The sequence below is a fragment of the Psittacula echo genome, assembly GCF_963264785.1.
Source record: "Psittacula echo genome assembly, chromosome: 1".
NCBI classification, from domain to species: domain Eukaryota; kingdom Metazoa; phylum Chordata; class Aves; order Psittaciformes; family Psittacidae; genus Psittacula; species Psittacula echo.
In genome coordinates, this window is record NC_137735.1 from 64,679,969 (window position 1) to 64,697,870 (window position 17,902).

Genomic DNA, 17,902 nt, shown 5'->3' on the forward strand with positions numbered 1-17,902 from the left:
GCAATCTGCTTACAGCACTGCAAGACAGAAATGTGAATTATGACCTGGAACATTTTCATTTTATGGTCCAGACCTCAACTTGAGTATCTGCACAGGCCCAAGTGAGTTTTAATGAAGTGTGTGGGGAATCTCCTGTGAGTAAGTCTGTGCATATTGTTCTGTCTGAGAGATCAGAGAGGATGGAATTATATATGATGTTTTACTTCTATTTGCTCTTCTTTTTCATTTACTTGTTATTCAATTATGATTTTTAAACAGCTACACTGAGATTCAAATACAGAGTCCAACTGTTTTTAACATCAACCAGATATCTGATATCTTCTTGGCAATCTGGGATGCAGAAATCAATGAATAAATTGCCATCATCCAGTGAATAAAATAGTCATCTGAGTAAGTGCAGCACAGATGTGCCCTTTCACTAAACTAACATGTACTATATGCAGGATACCTTAAACATGATGCAATGTCATGTTTCATAATACATGCTTTTTTGGTGCAGCAACATATGTCTTCAGTTGTGACTGCCTGAAGGTACTGCTATAAACTTGATGGCTATTATTGTCTGTATATTGTCTGTTGCAGCTGGCTAGTCATTCTAGAAACCATTTTTTCTCTGCTAGTAGAAAAGATCACTTTAATATAAATTAGCTCAATAAAAATATTTATTAAAACAACAGTCAACAATCTGCTCCTCCTAGCACACACCTTCTATGGTATTAGGTAAAAGCACATATTATCATGTTGCTAAAAGGAAAACTACTGAAATAAAAAGATTTATAAAAGAATAACAGTAAACAATCTGCTCAATCAGACATCCTAACTACTTGGGTGTGTGATTATAGAAATGACACAATGTTTATGCAAGTGTCTTCAGAGTAACAATAAAGTGCAATGTGTTTTCTACCAAGGAAGATTTACTTAAACAAATACGTTATAAGCTGAGCAGAGCTACTCACATGACAATAGAGGAGTAAACAGGGAGAAGCATTCCCTAGTGCACAGTCAAAAGGGCATGAAGGCAAGGCTATGGAATATGAAGTTTCATTAGCATCTGAAAGGTTAGTTCTCAGTTCCATTTTTCTTTCACTTTGTTTCAAGTATTTGTGCAGAAGTGGTGGGCAGTGTAAACAGAGCTTAAAGCTGTGACACTCAAGCCACTCCACTGTGCCAGGTGAATAAGACATTGTAAAGCCGGGAGGATGCCAGTTCGCATTTAGTGCTTTTGTGTGTCTTGTTTTGTTACCGTCTCTGTTCCAATTTTTATATCTCGCTTGCTCATGGTCCAAGAAAGCAAGCTAACCTCTATGTCTTACTTCTAGATATCTCTCCTAGTCACTCGAATTCTAGAGCAAATTCATCCTCTTTGCATCAAAATCGTACTCTTTATCTACCTATTTCATCTCTAATCTTCCCACTGTGACAGGAAAATTTGCCCTGCAGCAGTGCCTTACGATGTCAGAGAGAGAGGCTTCTGGCTGGATGAGCAAAGAAGGATTTAAAAGGTAATTTTAAATGTACAAGTTCTGACTGCATCATCACTGGCCTTAAAAGAGAAGGAAAAGGTCTCTCTATCTTGACCTACAGTTTTCCTTCTGCAGCTTCTAAAATAATAGAGAGTAGAAAATACTGCTGATTTGAAGGTTGGCCTTCTGCATCTATTCTTCACAAGAGTTCATGATGGCAGAGCATCAGTCCTTTCAACCCCAGTCAAGTCCTCACTGTTTGTGAACAGCCTGTTTTCTGCAGCATTTGAGCAGATCTGAAAGTGGCCAATTGCTTTAGTATCATAGTCAAAATAATTAGTCATGGTATTTGGATCACATCAGTAGCCTGTTCCCAGTCCAGTTATTTCCCTGCAGTACTATGGCCTGTTTAACACTCCTATCTGAGGTGGGGTCTGTGGTGTTTTTACAGCTGAAAAACCACTCTTTTAAGATGCTGTTCAGCAGGATGCAGGAGAAACAGCGTATCACTCTAACACTTTGGCTGTACCCCACTCATAACTGACTCTACTCACTGGCAGACATTACCTTATACCTTTATCAGGCATGGGCCAAGGTGACATCCTAGCAGTGCTAGTAAAGCTAAATTGGCTTACCTCTAAGGTTCACAGAGATTTTGGCCACTTTTGCTGTAGGTGGAAGTGGAAAATGGGATCTAGGGTCAGTAATCTGACTGAAAGCTCCAAAATCTTGGGTTAATCTTCTATAGCAGTGTAACAAGACAAATGGGCAGCAGCACTTGCTGCTGTGGGGAACAGTGTTTCTCCTCTTACATAGCCAGTTAGCCCCTTCCAGGTACTTCTCAGGTCTGGCTCATAGTGTTCTGCAGATCACAACTTTTTTGAGGTTTTCCAAACAGGATTTTGGTTTTCGATTGCAGTTTTCTTTTTCAGTGTATTATTTGTATTATGTTATGGTATCAGATATGTAGGAATATTTTTGGCTCTGGCTTGAGGTAATTTCCTGGCTGTGGTAGAGCCTCTAACCCCTAAGGAGCCTGGAAAGTAACTTTGGTTCAAAGGAAGAGGATGGGAAGCTTAGTACTGATTCTTAAAAACTAAGGCTTTTGGTTTTATCTTGGATAGTTACCCGTCAATTGTTTTCTTTTATCCTTAAATAAACCTGATTTACTCCCACTTTTTGTAGCATTCCTCATGTTGCCCTAATGTTTCCAAAGGAGATCCTGGGAACATCAGCATTGTGTTTGCTTTAAGTTGTACAAGGGATTTAACACTCAGAAATAATCCAGATTTGAACACAAGTACTAAGGATGACTAGAAATATTTGTAAATCCATGCAGAACAGGGTTACTAAGGCACTTGATGTGAACAGTCAACTGCTCTGCACCCCCTGCTCACTGAACTCAAAAGGGAAAGAAAACTCCAAACAGCCATTAATCAAAGAAGAACTAGAAAGCAACACCTGTAGGTACAAATCCATGCTGCGAAGGACAAGCTCAGCGGCTAAGAAAGGGCACTCTTTCAATAACTAGCAATGAATCAAGGCATTCTTGGACAGCGACAGGGCTGGATGTGCATCAGAAATTAACAAGATCCAGCAAATCAGCTGCTGGTTTAACATTCAGAGACACTGCCCCTACCAGCAAAGGTATCCCTCCAAAACACAGAGTATGTATCACACTTTAATATCCTTGTTTCAGGTTGGCACGTGTCGCATCCTGATTGTATGGTTGCACCCTGTTGTTGGGCCACTTACTGTGGGGCCGTGATTTTCTCCAAAGCAGGCTTGACTGGGGTGCTGGTCCCCAGGGGAGAAAGGCTTCCAAAGCTGACTATGTTTGCATTCAGGAGCTGGAAATGAGCAGTACAGAGGTCTGCATGAACATGCTAATCAAACTGTGGCCCTCAGTGAGCCTTGTGAAGGTGTGAACCTGCAGTGTTGGTCCAGCAAGGCAGTGCTGGCTTATGCAGTTCTGCAGTGACCCAGGAGCACCTGGGTCCCCAGCCAGCATTTGGCCAAGTTGGAGTCCTCCCAGGTGAACTAAGGGAAAGTTAAATGACTTTGTGAGCACTTAAGGAGGCTGTGGAAAAATGTTGGAGGGCTGTCAGACTTGCATGACTTGCATAAATCCTCTCAGCAGAGTGAATGCTTGGTCTGAGGGGAAATCTCGCCTGTAGCTGTGTGCAAGCCAACTAACTTAGTCTGAAAGGACCAAATTAACCTTGCATAAGAGGTTTTTGTGCATGGATGGTTAGTGGATTAAAGGAGATGTCGAAGTGAAAGCCCAAGCAAAGCAAGGGGAAAGAGCAGCCCTGGCTGAAGAAATTCCCTCCCAGGGATTTTCTTGTCTACAAGAAAAACCTTGAGGTGCTGGAGCATATCCAAAAGAAGGACAACAAAGCTGGTGAAGGGTCTAGAGAACAGGTCTTATAAGGAATGGCTGAGTGAGCTGGGGCTGTTTAGCCTGGAGAAAAGGAGGCTCATTGGAGAACTTGTTTCCTACAACTACCTGAAAGAAAGTTGCAGCAAGGTGGATTTCAGTCTGTTCTCCCAAGTGAAAAGCAATAGGACAAGAGGAAATGGCCTCATGCTTCACTAGGGGAGGTTTAGGTTTGATAGTATGAAAAACTTCTTCACTGAAAGGGTTATCAAGCATTAGAACAGGCTGCCCAGGGAAGTGGTTCAGTCACCTTTCCTGTAGGTAGTTCAAAGAAGTGTAGATACTGCACTTAGGGACATGGTTTAATGGCGGACTAGTCAGTGCTAGGTTAAGGTTGGACTTAATGATTGTAAAGGTCTTTTCCAACCTAAACAGGGCTGCTGGCGAAGCTCAACACAAAACTTGAGCCCACAGTTTATAGTGTATTTACTGAGTCGGTAACTGCTTTTGGGGATTTCTTTAGGCTCATCGCCCCTCACTTGACAGGCAAATAAGGGACCTCCTGCTGTTCCCCAGCACATGGACACCTCTGCTGCAGCTCACCAGGCTGCAGGCACAAATGCCCACCTGCATTTGGAGAGCAGAGGTCAATTCAAGGAAAGAGGGTGGCACTGCATCTGGGGGGCACATTTGGTATGAAAAGTGGATCTTGCATACAGTCAGCCTATTATGCCTTGTTTTAAAAGTCATTGTACCTTGGAAAGCAAATACTGCATGTTACTTTTGCTAGGGAGAAAAATTACATCTTTAATTTAATCTCTTTTTAACAGGGTTCAGTCATTATGCTTTACATGGGAGCTGGCTGCTCTTTTGACATCAGAAAGCTATGCATCATCAAGCTGGGTACAATTGCTTTATCTTTTTCAGAGTGAAAAACTTGCCATCAGGCCCAGCTCTAGCATAGTGACAGCACTGGGTGTTCATGAGCGCAGCAGCCTTCCACTCGCGGACCTGATCGTCTGCTTTCAGTGAGCAGCAGGACTAGTGTGAGACCCACTTCGCTGTCTCTGATCTGGGTGATATGTTCCAGTCATACCACACTCACTGTGGGGAGAATAAAAATGGCTTATGGTAGCTGGTGGCATTTGCAGGATTTATAGCAGTCGCTGCATATCAGCTCCATGGTCAGTGACTGCCTGACAGATTGAGATAAGACAATTTCTTGTCAAGATGATTGCAGGCTACTGAGAATGTAAAATCAAAGGCTGCCCAGAAACCCTGCTCAGTGCTATTAGTATCTTGGAAAATGCCATGCACAGAAAAAGGACAACAGCCAGAATACGTATTCAGAGCAGGAAGTGCAGGCAGGACAACTAAATCACTAGGTCTTTAAGACTAAAAATAACCTTGGAGCTACCTTAAACCATTTCTTTCAGGGTTCCTTTTGTGTACCTATGGGAAAGAGAGAGTAGCTGACTTGCTGTTGTACTGCACGCTCTCCTGCTGCACAAGAATGGTCTTCTTGAAGTCAAAGTCATACAGTAACAGTGTTGGATTTCTTTTAAGTTGAAATTTAGGTCCAGCCTGCTGTGTAATGAGCAAAGATCAGGGAATCACAAAGATGCTTATGACCATCTTTTGATTCTCTGAATTTGACTGGAGACTAAATGGATTAGACCAGGATCTCCAGTCTACCCTCATTATTACACTAAAAATATTTTACTGTAACTCTGCAGATGGCAAGCTTGACATAATATCCACCCTATTATATTTAAGTTTTAAGTTTTCCTTATAAACAAACCTGTTACTTGCTATACTATAGACCTAAAGCAATGCAAGGCTTTTAAGGCAATTACAGTGATCTTATATATATATATTTATGTTCTTTAACTAGTGGCTGGAGTTAATAGTAATCGAAGTTTGGAGTTAATTATAGCTGAAACTTGATCTATTCATTTAGGACAACCCCCCTGAGGTTTCTGTGATGGATTTTAAAGCCAGGGACAAGAAATTTCACCACCACCACCACTGGAAACATGCATATTTCTATCAAGTCAGTTATAGAAGAAAGATAATCATCTTGCAGAAACATATCCAGATAAACCCAAAAGGTACGATAAAGTTAGTAATGGAAAATCTTTACTCTCCTAACTCGTATTTATTGCAGATATTGGGAATCACTAGGAAAACTTGAGATTTTCAGAGTGAGACAGCCAGTACAAAATAAATGATTACATTTCTTAAAACTTGTCTAGTTACAACTAGCATCAAGCAAATCAAGCAAATGGGTGAACTAATTCCTGAGAGCTGGAATTTCACTAGCCTGGGTTCGAGCTGGTGGGGAACGAGTTTTTTAATCCTGCAGAATTTAAGATTTGTGTTCTCCTTCCCAAACCTTTCACCAGAATCCAAAATTTACAAAGACCTTTTGTGAAGCGTGCAGGTCACCCCTGACGGGTAGGTCCAGGGAGGATCTTCCCAGTCTTAACAGAGACTGGGCTGGAGTGGCTGTGCTGTCATTTTCTGCTTCTCAGGTGGGAGAAGCTTCTGTAGTTGGACTCTTCTACTCTCCCTTTGGCAAACATTACACACTGGACAAGAGAGATTATACAGGTTAAAGTTCAGTGGAAAGTACTCCTGTGAAGCATTTTTGATGAAAAAGCATATTCTTTTTCTTCAATAAAAAGAAAACATGACCACCACCCCGTAATAGCTCTGTTTTGCATGCAAGCAAACACAATTCCCACCAACAATAGCTCCTCTATTTTGCATGCAAGCGTACACACATTTCCCTTTGTTATTGTTTGTAGAGTACTTTGAATAGGAAATCGTATTTGGTGCTAAGCATTAGTGCAGCTTGCTGGCAGCTTGTTTACCTGATACCCTAAGTGCCCCACGGGTCCCAAGACACTTGGTGCTGCTATGAAGCAGCATATTTGTTTGTTCCTTCCATGCCTTGCAGTTTCTTGGTGTGTGAGATAATGATTGTACACTCTGCTTTAATTTTAATTTTTAAGCAGACATGGTCCCAGCCACCCTATGTGACAAGAACAATTAGTTTGACCTGCTATATGAATCCATCACTGCCTCTCAGCTGCTACCCTTTCGGCATTTTGTATCTTAGAGTAAGTGCAAAAGCTAAGCATCAAAACTGAAATCGTTGCATTAATATGTGTGAATAAATGACATGAATATGTTTCTGAAGCTCAGATACTCTGCTTTTTCATAATTTCCACTGTTAGAAAGAGATCTGTCACAAATGTTTGTTACTGGAAAGAGTGCAAAGGAAGGAGGAAAATAAGTAGGTAGACAGACAGACAGACAAGTTACCTAGAGGAAAGGATAGAAGAGGCAAATATGGAAAGCTTTTGTTTGAAATGCACTGAACACCATTTCCTGGAGACTTCCACAATGGAGTCAAAAGGCCTTATGTCTAAGTGATTGTAGCTTGCTAAGGTTTCACGATGGAGAAGCAAACAAAAACATCATTCATAAAACATGTCCACAGTACATGAGTTACAACCAGCTAGGTCAGTGTAGTAAAAGCCAACTGACAAGACCTGGGAAGTCAGAGCACCTGTGCTCTAACCCTGATTACTATTTATCATTTATTCACTTTTTTCCTCTTGAGCTAGGACATGAAGACAAACACAAATTTGCTTTCCCTTTTAGGGTATATCTGAACAGACAAAATGGGTATCTTTCAGTGGATTTACCTCGTGTGAGAGCACTTACAATAATTACCAAGGGGATGTGTGTCAGGGCAGGACGTGATACATTTAATTCAGAGCCATCTAATGCATGAGCTCATGTGAAGAGGCATGTAGCCCAGGGTCCTACAAAGCAAGAAATCTATGGCAACTGTGTTGATCTTGCTTGCCTACAGCCATCCCTGAGGGTAAGTCCCCTGACAACAGCCTTGCTAACTATAATGCTGCCAGGAGTCAGATTTTAACACCCAACAGAATAATCTACACCAGTAGCAGGACTTTTGATTGCCTGTAGTATGATTTCTGACTGTATGAAGACACAATTCTTTTCATGCTCCCGACCAACACTGTTTTTTTGCAGGAAATCATGATTTTTTTCTGTTTGTCCTGCAGGCCTTCTCTGAAGAAGAAAGCACATAGCTGCACTTAGCTCGGAAATAAACGTGCTCTGGAGTACAAAAGCCTGGGATCTGCACTAACCACAGCAACAGGGCTTCTGTTCTGGAGCTGTCTGACATCTGTCCGAAGAGAAGCACAGGCAGCTGGAGTTCACATCTGTCTGTAAAATAGCATGTAGATATACCCATATGCATGCTTTCAAATCTTTTAAGCATAGACAAAGCCTACGAGAAATAAAAGGGAATGCATCTTGTGCTACGTGCAGCTAGAGAAGTTTGATGCTGATCTTTACCTAGCTATGAAACTAAGGATTTAGGTCTGTCATCTTGCTCAGAAATGGGAGTTTGAGGCTGAAAAGTTAATATAAATGGTGAATTCAGAGAAGATTTTGTGTGTGTGTGTTGATTAAACTGTATGTTTAAAGGAGGGAAGAAATGCTATATCCCATAATTCTGCATGGCTATTTCACAAGATAAGGCAGGCTTGAGTTGGGTTCCCAGGTCTTGGACAAAGTAACTTCCAGTCTATTCAGCTTTTTTTCCTGAATTAGTTTACTTAAACATCAGTGCCAGACTAGCAGCTGTATGGCAAAGGGATAGCTGGCCTATGGAGTCTGAGAAAACTTCCTGAAAGTATGTAACTTAACAAACCATGTGAGTAGTATTTTCACAACTGCAGTTTCCAACAAAACTCAACACTGCTGATGTGTTTCTATCTTTCTCTTTTTGTAAGCGAGCTGTGAAGCAGAAGCCATAGTCTTTGAAGGAGATCCTGCAAGTATTTCAGCCATGAATTACTGCCATTTTATTACTGGGCTTCATTTTTTGTGCAGCTGCAACTCTGTGGTGTTGTCCCTGATAAAGCAAATGATGATACTGAGTAATGTCTTTTCAATTGTCTGTTTCTAAAAGAATTCTAGTTAATTTCTCAGCATAATGCAGGTCCTACATCTAGTTTACTTTTGGTTTATATTCTGTTCAAAGATATAAGCCTTCATGAAGCCTACTAGCTAGTAATGAACTAAGCTCATTTTAAGTCATTAATTTATTGTTCTACATGATCTTTCCAGAGCACATTTAAGATGTCTGATGCACTGTTTATTCTCAGTCCTTTTAATGCAAGTCTTCTCTATGACTGCCTGCCTGCCTTTATTTTCCATTTGCATCCTGCAAAGGATTGTCTATACAAGCCTAATGGTTTACAGTAACCCTTTAAAAATTAGATATTTGTGGTGAGCCCATTTAAGATAATTTTTACAAAAGTCTATTATTCCACCGAAGCCTCTTCTGAACAGAAAGCCAAGTGCACTAAATGTATCAGCATTATGATAGCCCAAACCCATTTGCTGTGGTATTGAGGACTGACACACAAATGACCCTGGGTCTCAGTACATGGAAATTACTTGTAATTATTTTATATTTTCCAGCCCTCAACCTGTTCATCTTGTAACTCTTCGGTAGAGAGTCCTTTGAGCTGGCTCTAGCATTATCAGGGGAAATTCTGAGATCTCTGTTGGAGCTCTTCAATTTGCAGCTGAGTAGCTGACCCATTTTTGTTTAGGGCAACGTGTCTGGTTATAAAATCATCATTCTTTATAAGTCTCTTGCAGGGGGACAAATGGATGTATTTTTTTACTCTATGTGATATTTTTAAACTGATGGACAGACATTATTTGCTCAGCATTTTTTTAATCTCCGTTTCATGAAAAATGAAGGTCTTTGGCCAAGAATTTCAATTTGATTTATATTCACAATTTCTCTCAACATGTTTCAGCCTAGCTGGTATCAAAACATGAACATTAGCTTTAATCATTACCAAAGGTTTCCATGTGATATCATAGTGTGAGAGGATGTTGGTTTTCCTCATAATTTTTTAATTTCTCATAAACTGAATATCAAATTCACTAACTTTCAAGCAAAAATCAATTACTTTTAAAACCTGTAGGAAAAGAGACCTTTAAAGAATATCCTACCTTAATTTTTGTCACTCTATCCAATCTTGGAGCTGTCTCTCGTTAGTTGGAATCATTACTGTATCTTAAAAGCAGCAGCTTTTTGCAGTGAAATGGCACCATACTGCTCGATCTATCTGCTAGGTAGGAGTCCGCTGAATTTTTGCTCCATGTTCTCCTGATTTTTTTGTGTGTTTATTAACACTAGCAACTCAATAGAGCTGTGAAAGTATGAATATTTCTCTATTCCAAGTCATCAGAAAATAATGCTTTTTCTCTTTTGAGGCCAGGATCTTTAAGAGTGGGCAGAATATAAATCAGAAATGAAAAGGATTTGATTCCCACTTGCCAAGGGGAGGTTCCCATCTGTTCTTACTGAAGTGTATGGGGATTTTTGTGATTGACACTCTTGAAAAGAGGGTCAGACCTTAATTCGAGGGAGGAGAAAGCATTTAGCTCTTTTGTATTGTTATCTATCTAAAATAAAAATGCTTCAGCTAAATAGGCTTGTGACCATCTGAAGAAGCTGCTTAGTAAAAAATATTCTCAATTTCATAAAGGTGTAAACCCCTAGAAATTAGGTGGTCTTGACCACCACACAAGCACATCTACATAGGTTAACTAGGTGTATCAGTACCTTTTTTACCCCATGGAAGCCAAATCTAACTCATCAAGGTCTTTTCCATTGCTAAGAATATTCAAAAATCTTACAGGTCATCAAGGTTGTGCCTGTTCCTACCACCAGCCTGAGGAATCTCCTGACAAAGAGCCAACCAAACATAACTTCACCTTCATCTTTTGCCATCAATCTAGATAAGCAACTTGATACGGACACTGCGTTCTGGACCATATTTCTTCTGGTAGTTTCTCTAGTGCAGTCAGTCTGAAGAGTCACATACTTATGCTGAAATGTTTCTTTTGTTACTGTCAGGACAGAGCTGGCATTGATTCCAGCTCAGGGTGGGGTAGGCTGCACAGTAGACCAATTTTAGATTTTTACAGCTTCTGAGTACAAAATTGTTATCCATTGCCTTCCAGTTTGCTCCCACGGCAAAGTAATTGCAGTATTTATTTTCAATGTGCAGTTTGTTACTTTCCCCTTCATGTCAATCCAGTCCCTCTTATTCTCTTTTCTTTTTTCCTTTGCAGTGGGTAACATATTTAGTGTTAAGGCTGCATTTAGCATCAGATTCTGGTTGTTCAGGGAAATGAGCATTAGGCTCAACATATAAAACAAAACCATAAAGTAGTCCTAACAAATTAGTTTATGAACAATGGACGTTAAGACATATTGCAAGAGGAAATTAAGGAAAAAAAAAAAAAAAAGGAAACCCTTTAAAGCAATTATGAGGCATAAACCATATCAATACCATCCAACTCAGTGTAAGATAAGAGCTCACAAAGGAACTTTTCTAGTCCGCAGGTAAATGTGCATGCACGGGGTTCTCTATTCTGCTTAGTCCCAACAATCCATTTCAGAAGTATCTGTAGCTGTCTTAGTGAAATTAAGCATCTGGTGTGGGAAATCATCAGCTGGTGTTAGAGAAGCCATGGTCTTTACTGACTAACCAGAACTCCAGAGAATCATAGAATCGTAGAATAGTTAGGGTTGGAAAGGACCTTAAGATCATCTAGTTCCAACCACCCTGCCATGGGTAGGAACACCTCACACTAAACCATGTCACCCAAGGCCTCATCCAACCTGGCCTTGAACACCACCAAGGATGGAGCATTCACAACTTCCCTGGGCAACCCATTCCAGTGCCTCACCACCCTCTCAGTAAAGAATTTCTTCCTTATATCCAATCTAAACTTCCCCTGTTTAAGTTTGAACCCGTTACCCCTTGTCCTGTCACTACAGTCCCTGATGAATAGTCCATCCCCAGCATCCTTGTAGGCCCCCTTCAGATACTGGAAGGCTGCTATGAGGTCTCCATGCAGCCTTCTCTTCTCCAGGCTGAACAGCCCCAACTTTCTCAGCCTGTCTCCATACAGGAGGTGCTCCAGTCCCCTGATCATCCTCGTGGCCCTCCTCTGGACTTGTTCCAACAGTTCCATGTCCTTTTTATGTTGAGGACACCAGAACTGCACACAATACTCCAAGTGAGGTCTCAGGAGAGCAGAGTAGAGGGGCAGGATCACCTCCTTCGACCTGCTGGTCATGCTCCTTTTGATGCAGCCCAGGATGTGGTTGGCTTTCTGAGCTGTGAGTGCACACTGAAGCTGGCTCATGTTCATTTTCTCATTGACCAACACCCCCAAGTCCTTCTCCGCAGAGCTGCTCTGAACATCTCTTGTGACTGTCATACACACCTCCGGTTTCAGAGCCTCTGCTGGTCAGGACACACTGAAATGTTCACTTGTGTACAAATATAGCACACATGTACATTTTTCAGCTGGCCTTTCTTAAGACTATGTCCCATCAAATTGCTCAGCGTTTTGTAAGAATTTGACGTTCTAGTTCTCGGTAAAAACATGAGGTATGTCATGCAATCTAACTTGCAGTTCAGCTGCTGGCAGAGAATGTAAAGCTGCCTGAAATCTATCTGTATCAATATAGGAAGATTTGTGGAGTTACTGCTTTCATATCACGCTAATTACTGCCTTGACTTTTTAAAGAGCAGATAGTTTTCTCTTGCTTTGTTCACTACCTTCTGAGGTAAGCTATTGAAATTCAACGGAGTTATGCCAATTGAACCAGCTAAGGATGCTGCCTTCTATTTACTCTTACACCTCCTGAAGCATGTGTGATTCAAATTCCATTGGGACTGCTCTTTTATCTTTGCAGAGAAAAATGTCCCTATTTTTCCTTCCACTTTTCACAGAGCAACATAAGAACTGTCTGCAAAAATGTCTTTTCAAAAGTAGATTGCAACTATCCATTTGAAAAAATTGGATTTATTTCAGCTACAGTTCCAACGTCCTTAATTGTATTTTCTAGTAATGTCCATAGGAGCTCATTCGCAAAGAAGTAAGCTGATATTGCAAACTTTCTTGTAAAATCTGGAATTTCTTGCATATTCCTGTAAAAATAAGCCAACTAGCTAACAAGTTTTGAAGCAATAGCTATGGGGCAAAAGCTATAGTATGTTAAATCACACAATAAGAACAGCAAATTGTAACAGTGAACAGTCCCAGACACATACAGCCTGTAGATTGCTCAGAAAAAAGCTGTTCATCAGAAAAAGAGCATAACTACACAAATATATCTTGTAATCTATTGAAGATGTGAGTAATTCTATCTGTAAAGGACTCTTGCTGTAATACAGAGGCAGCTGAGTAGAGACACTGAGCGGAATAGATCTGTGTTAAACACCGTATCTTCAAGTGGTTGCTGAGCACCACATGGTACCAAGAATAAAAATATCCTAAATAGAATAGAAAACCTTACATCTCTATCAATCGGAGCCAAAACTCTACGGAAATAAGGAAGACAATGGAAGGAAATTCAGTAGGCACTTCACTCTGTGTTTGTAAGCAAACAGTGCCAGTAGAAATGAAGGCATTCATAAGGTAGCTTTGTTTTTGACAGCAGCAGGTTCTGAAAAGCTTGTTGCAGTTAATAATTTTCCGTTAACTAGAGCAGAGGCTGACTGTGAAGTGGTAGTACAGAAATGTGAGGAGCCCTGAATTCCATGTAAAAATGAAACATGTGAGATTGGCTCAGAGTAAGCAGAGGCCTGCAATTTTGAGGGCTAGCTAAGAGGAGACCGGGTCCTAATGGGAGCTGGGAAAAATATTCAGAGAAACTACTGGAAAATCCAGAATGAAACAAACAAGAAAGCTCCTATGAGGTGCTGGTTAATGCACGTTTCTGAGGAAGGAAGTCTCTTGGCACAATCTGCAGAATGTACTCCACAGTTCTTTAACACTGCAGGCCTGGTTTGGTATGTTAAAATGTCACCAAAACCTCAACTCTGTAAGGTTAAAAAGCATACAGAGCTCTACCTTGGATCAAAACAAGAACACAGCAGCTTGCATACATTGGACAATCACCACTTAAAAAGATGGTATCCAGAAAAGGAAATACCTATCCAAAAAGACAATGGGTTGCACCATGTATTTAATTGATTGCAGACATTCCCAGAGTATGGCCAGTGTGAGCAAAGGATGACAAGTACGCATTTAGCTCAGATGAACTCCACATAGCAGCCACAAATAATGCTCTGCAAAATATGAGGACTGTTGACCTGAAAGTATATATGACAGCTATTATTTCAAAGCTGCACACCAACACATAAACCACTCTTCACAGAAACTCTATTAAAAGATTTTAAAGAAAAGACTCAAGAATAGAAGATAAACTGATGAAGAGTGTTATTTACACATCAGCTAAAGAAACGTTTGAGGTACAGCCACAGTTGAACAGTAACAAGGGTAGGAATGCTACTTCTTGAGTTAGAAGGATGCCAGTGCTTTTATCTTATCCAGGGGTATCATGCTGAAGTGATAGAAGCAAAAATAAATAAGGATATCTTTAGAATATCTCAAAGTGGAGTGCTTTTTCTCCTGCTGGACTACTACAGAGCTGACAGTGCACTCCCACTTCTATAGCAGTGCTGCATGCATTACCCTGCTCCACTTTGAGACTGTCACACCAGAAGGATGCATGTGGTATGATATGGCACTATCAAAACAAATTACTTGCTGCTTCTTGATGTCACTATCCATGTGTCTGAGGAGTGGTGACTGAACAGCATGGGGAGCTTGAACTCGTACAATTAACTGTTTCTATTTTTCTACAATGCCCCAGTCAGTATTTTCCTGTGGCCAGAGTTGAGATTTTAGAAGCCAGATCTTTTATGCAATAAATCATCACAGTGACTAAAGTTCCTCTGGCAGACTTGGACAGTAAAACTGACTGGAAGAAGTCCACCTTTTTCTTTTGTCTCAAATATGAAACACTTCTGCGAAAATATATTGGAAATTTTGTGTCTTCATCAACAACTGGAAAGCAGAAGGCCAACTTTCTTTTTTCAGTTATAAGTTTTGGTTTTCCACTCTTTTGAAAAAGAGAGCTCTTTTTGGCTAAAAAAGAAATTGCAAGAGAAATCATTAGCAGAGTTTTCCACCTAGCTCAAATGTCATTCTTCAAGCAACTCTACCCTTTTCAGCTTTCTTCTGATGGTGTTGTTAGACTTGGCAATTTGTAAAATTTGGTAGTTATTATCATTTGTGATAGGAATTACCCTGAGACATTGTATTTGTCCAACGATCAACTTCCTCTTTTAATTAGGATTGAGGTACAAGTTGCATCCTGGTGTTGAACCAGACTCCAGCTGGCTCTGAAATTTTTGCAGTTGATTATCATGATTGCAATTCTTTGGCTGGTTCTTCCTGTGTAACTTCCCTGCTTTAAAGAGAGTGGCAGTGGTTGGTTTGAACAGAGTAGACAGCTGAGAGGATGTTTGGTAAGAATTGCATCTAATGTAACAGAACGGATCAACGTCATTTTCCTTTTAAAGAAATGGTCTCTAGAAGGTGCTGTTCAGCAGAGCATGGCTGATAAAATGCTCTGGATGGCATAAAGTGCTTTAAGAAATGGCTGGAAAGAGCATGCACGCACATGGAGTAGCTCTCAGTTACATCCAAGCACAGTCTCTCTATTCATAGCCACAGAAATAAAAAAGCCACCACCTTAATATCACATCACTACCAAATGTGCTAGATAGGACATGTTGAGCTTGTTGGACTGTGCGTTACCTAGGAACTTACAGAACCTGTCTTCTGCCAGCCAGTCTTGCTGCTGCTTGGTTTCCAAATCAATGTGAAGATGTTTTGATGAGTAAAAGACAAATGTGATGTACTTGTCTGAGAAAGCCTCTCTCAGTGATAAACTCATTGCAACTGCATCATGAAGGAGATAAAGTCACATCATTATAAGTGGGAAGAGGTAGCTGTCAGGTTGCTCACATTTGGGACCCCAGATTTTTTTAAGTCTTTTCTTCTCTAGATTGGTAATAGCCTCATATCTTTAGATTTCCCTCTGAAGTTCCACTAATTTTACTACCAAGAGGAGAAAGGTGTGATATGGTCTATGCTGGCACTGAGGAAGGTGAGGAGAGTGGTGAGCACCAAATACAGTGGCCACTGTACCAAGACATTGATTTTTGTCTTCAAAAGTGTGGATAAAACCAATTATTGTCTATTGCTAACCATTTTTTCTGCATAAAACAGGTCATATGTGACTCTAAAAGGCAAAGATTTGGACATTATAATTTAGTAACATGACTGAATGTTGTGATCAGGTATTTAATCACAAAAGGCTAGCTGCATACCTCATTGACTAGGAAAACATTGTGTGCTTTTTGGAGTGTGCCACATATTGCAAAGCATATATTACCCTGTAAATATTAATGGTAAGTATTTTAAGATCAGTAGTTGCCTTCTTTTCGGAACTGCTCAGACGTGATGCTTACATTTCTGCCTTACTGGATTTGCTCTTTTGGGACCATTTAGTCAACCTTGTCTTGGCTAGATTAGGAACCTCTTGAACAAATATAGTGCACTTTTTTCATTTTGATATACTCGCAAATAAGTCATTAATTGCTCAATGAGCCCCACAGACAATTAATAGTTTCTGTGCATAATACATCAAACTGACTAGATATGAAACTTTTAACTGGATCACAGTATAAAGTTTAAAGGATACACACAGGAATGTGGTGTTCTGCTTTCTGCATCCAGCCCTTCCACTGACTTGAAGTAGCTGTGAGGGTTACGACCCTGAAGACCAGTTATAGCAGAGGGCTGGAAAGCACGGCCCTCCAGAATGGACAACCGGAGGACCTGGCTACAGCATGCTAATAAGATGGATGTAAGAGTGAAATGTGAACAGTTTTGTGGACATATATGGTTTATTTTGTACTTTATGGAGGTTTCTTATATCCCTTGGGTTTCAAGAAGTTGGACAATTACAACCTTGCACAGAAAGAGCTAAAGGAAAGCTCTTTTGGTTACATGAGGTTAGGAAGTAGTATAAGACCTGAGAAACAGCATCTGTTCATGTGTGACAGCCCTGCAGTCCAGGATTTGTGCCAACAGTGAATGAGCCAGCTGCCAGCAGGCATGCCATGCTTCCCCAAGAGCATGCCCAAACCACCAGTTAGGGTGTTGTAGGCCATGCATGAATAATTCATGGAGTGGGACTAGAAAAGGGCATGCCTCCAGTACAAGTTTAATGCCTGAAGCAAGTCCCTAGCAAGCTCTGCTCCTCTCTTTCTTCCTTTTCAACCCCAGGAATCCAAAGATATTCAGCAAAGGGCATCCTGGGTTTGGTAAGAGCACAGTGTTCCTACCCAAATGAACTCATAGGGTGCTCTCACATGGGGACAATGCTGAGGCTTTGGCTTTCTTAGGCTGGGTAAGGAGCTGTATTCAGAGCTCCTCCTTCCTTCCTGAACTTTCCAAACATCAGAAGCCAGTGCATTAGAGACACGCAGAGGAGCCATGCCATTCTGACTATTTTGCTGCCAGGCCCACCTTGGGTGCACTTTGCCACCATATCAAATTTGTCAGGGACGTGGAAAAGGTAAGCTGCAACCTTGGGTCTCTGCTTGGACCAGAGGGAGGTACTGTGGCGAAAGCAGCAAGATCAGAGGGGCTGCCTGAGGTGCCTTGAGCACATTTAAGCAAAAAACCCAGTTTGGGGATTCACAGCATTAGATAGCATTTGAGCAGGATTGCTTAGGACCCTGCTTTTCAGTCACTCTTGCAATACCTAGGTCCCTTCCTGGATTCGGATCTTAATCTTGGTTACTCAGTTTTGCCACCTGTTGGCATGGAATAGTAATTCCTTTATATATAGGCTTTATATGAAAAGGTCTATGGAGTTTAATTTATAATCTTTCAACAAACTAGTTACAAATATGTTGACCTTCCTTTTATGAGCTAATATTTCAATTAACATTTGTCTAATTCTTCTTTTTACAAGTTTTCTTGTAATGGTTGGACTTGATGATCTTAAAGGTTTTTTCTAGTTGATTCTGTGATTCTATGA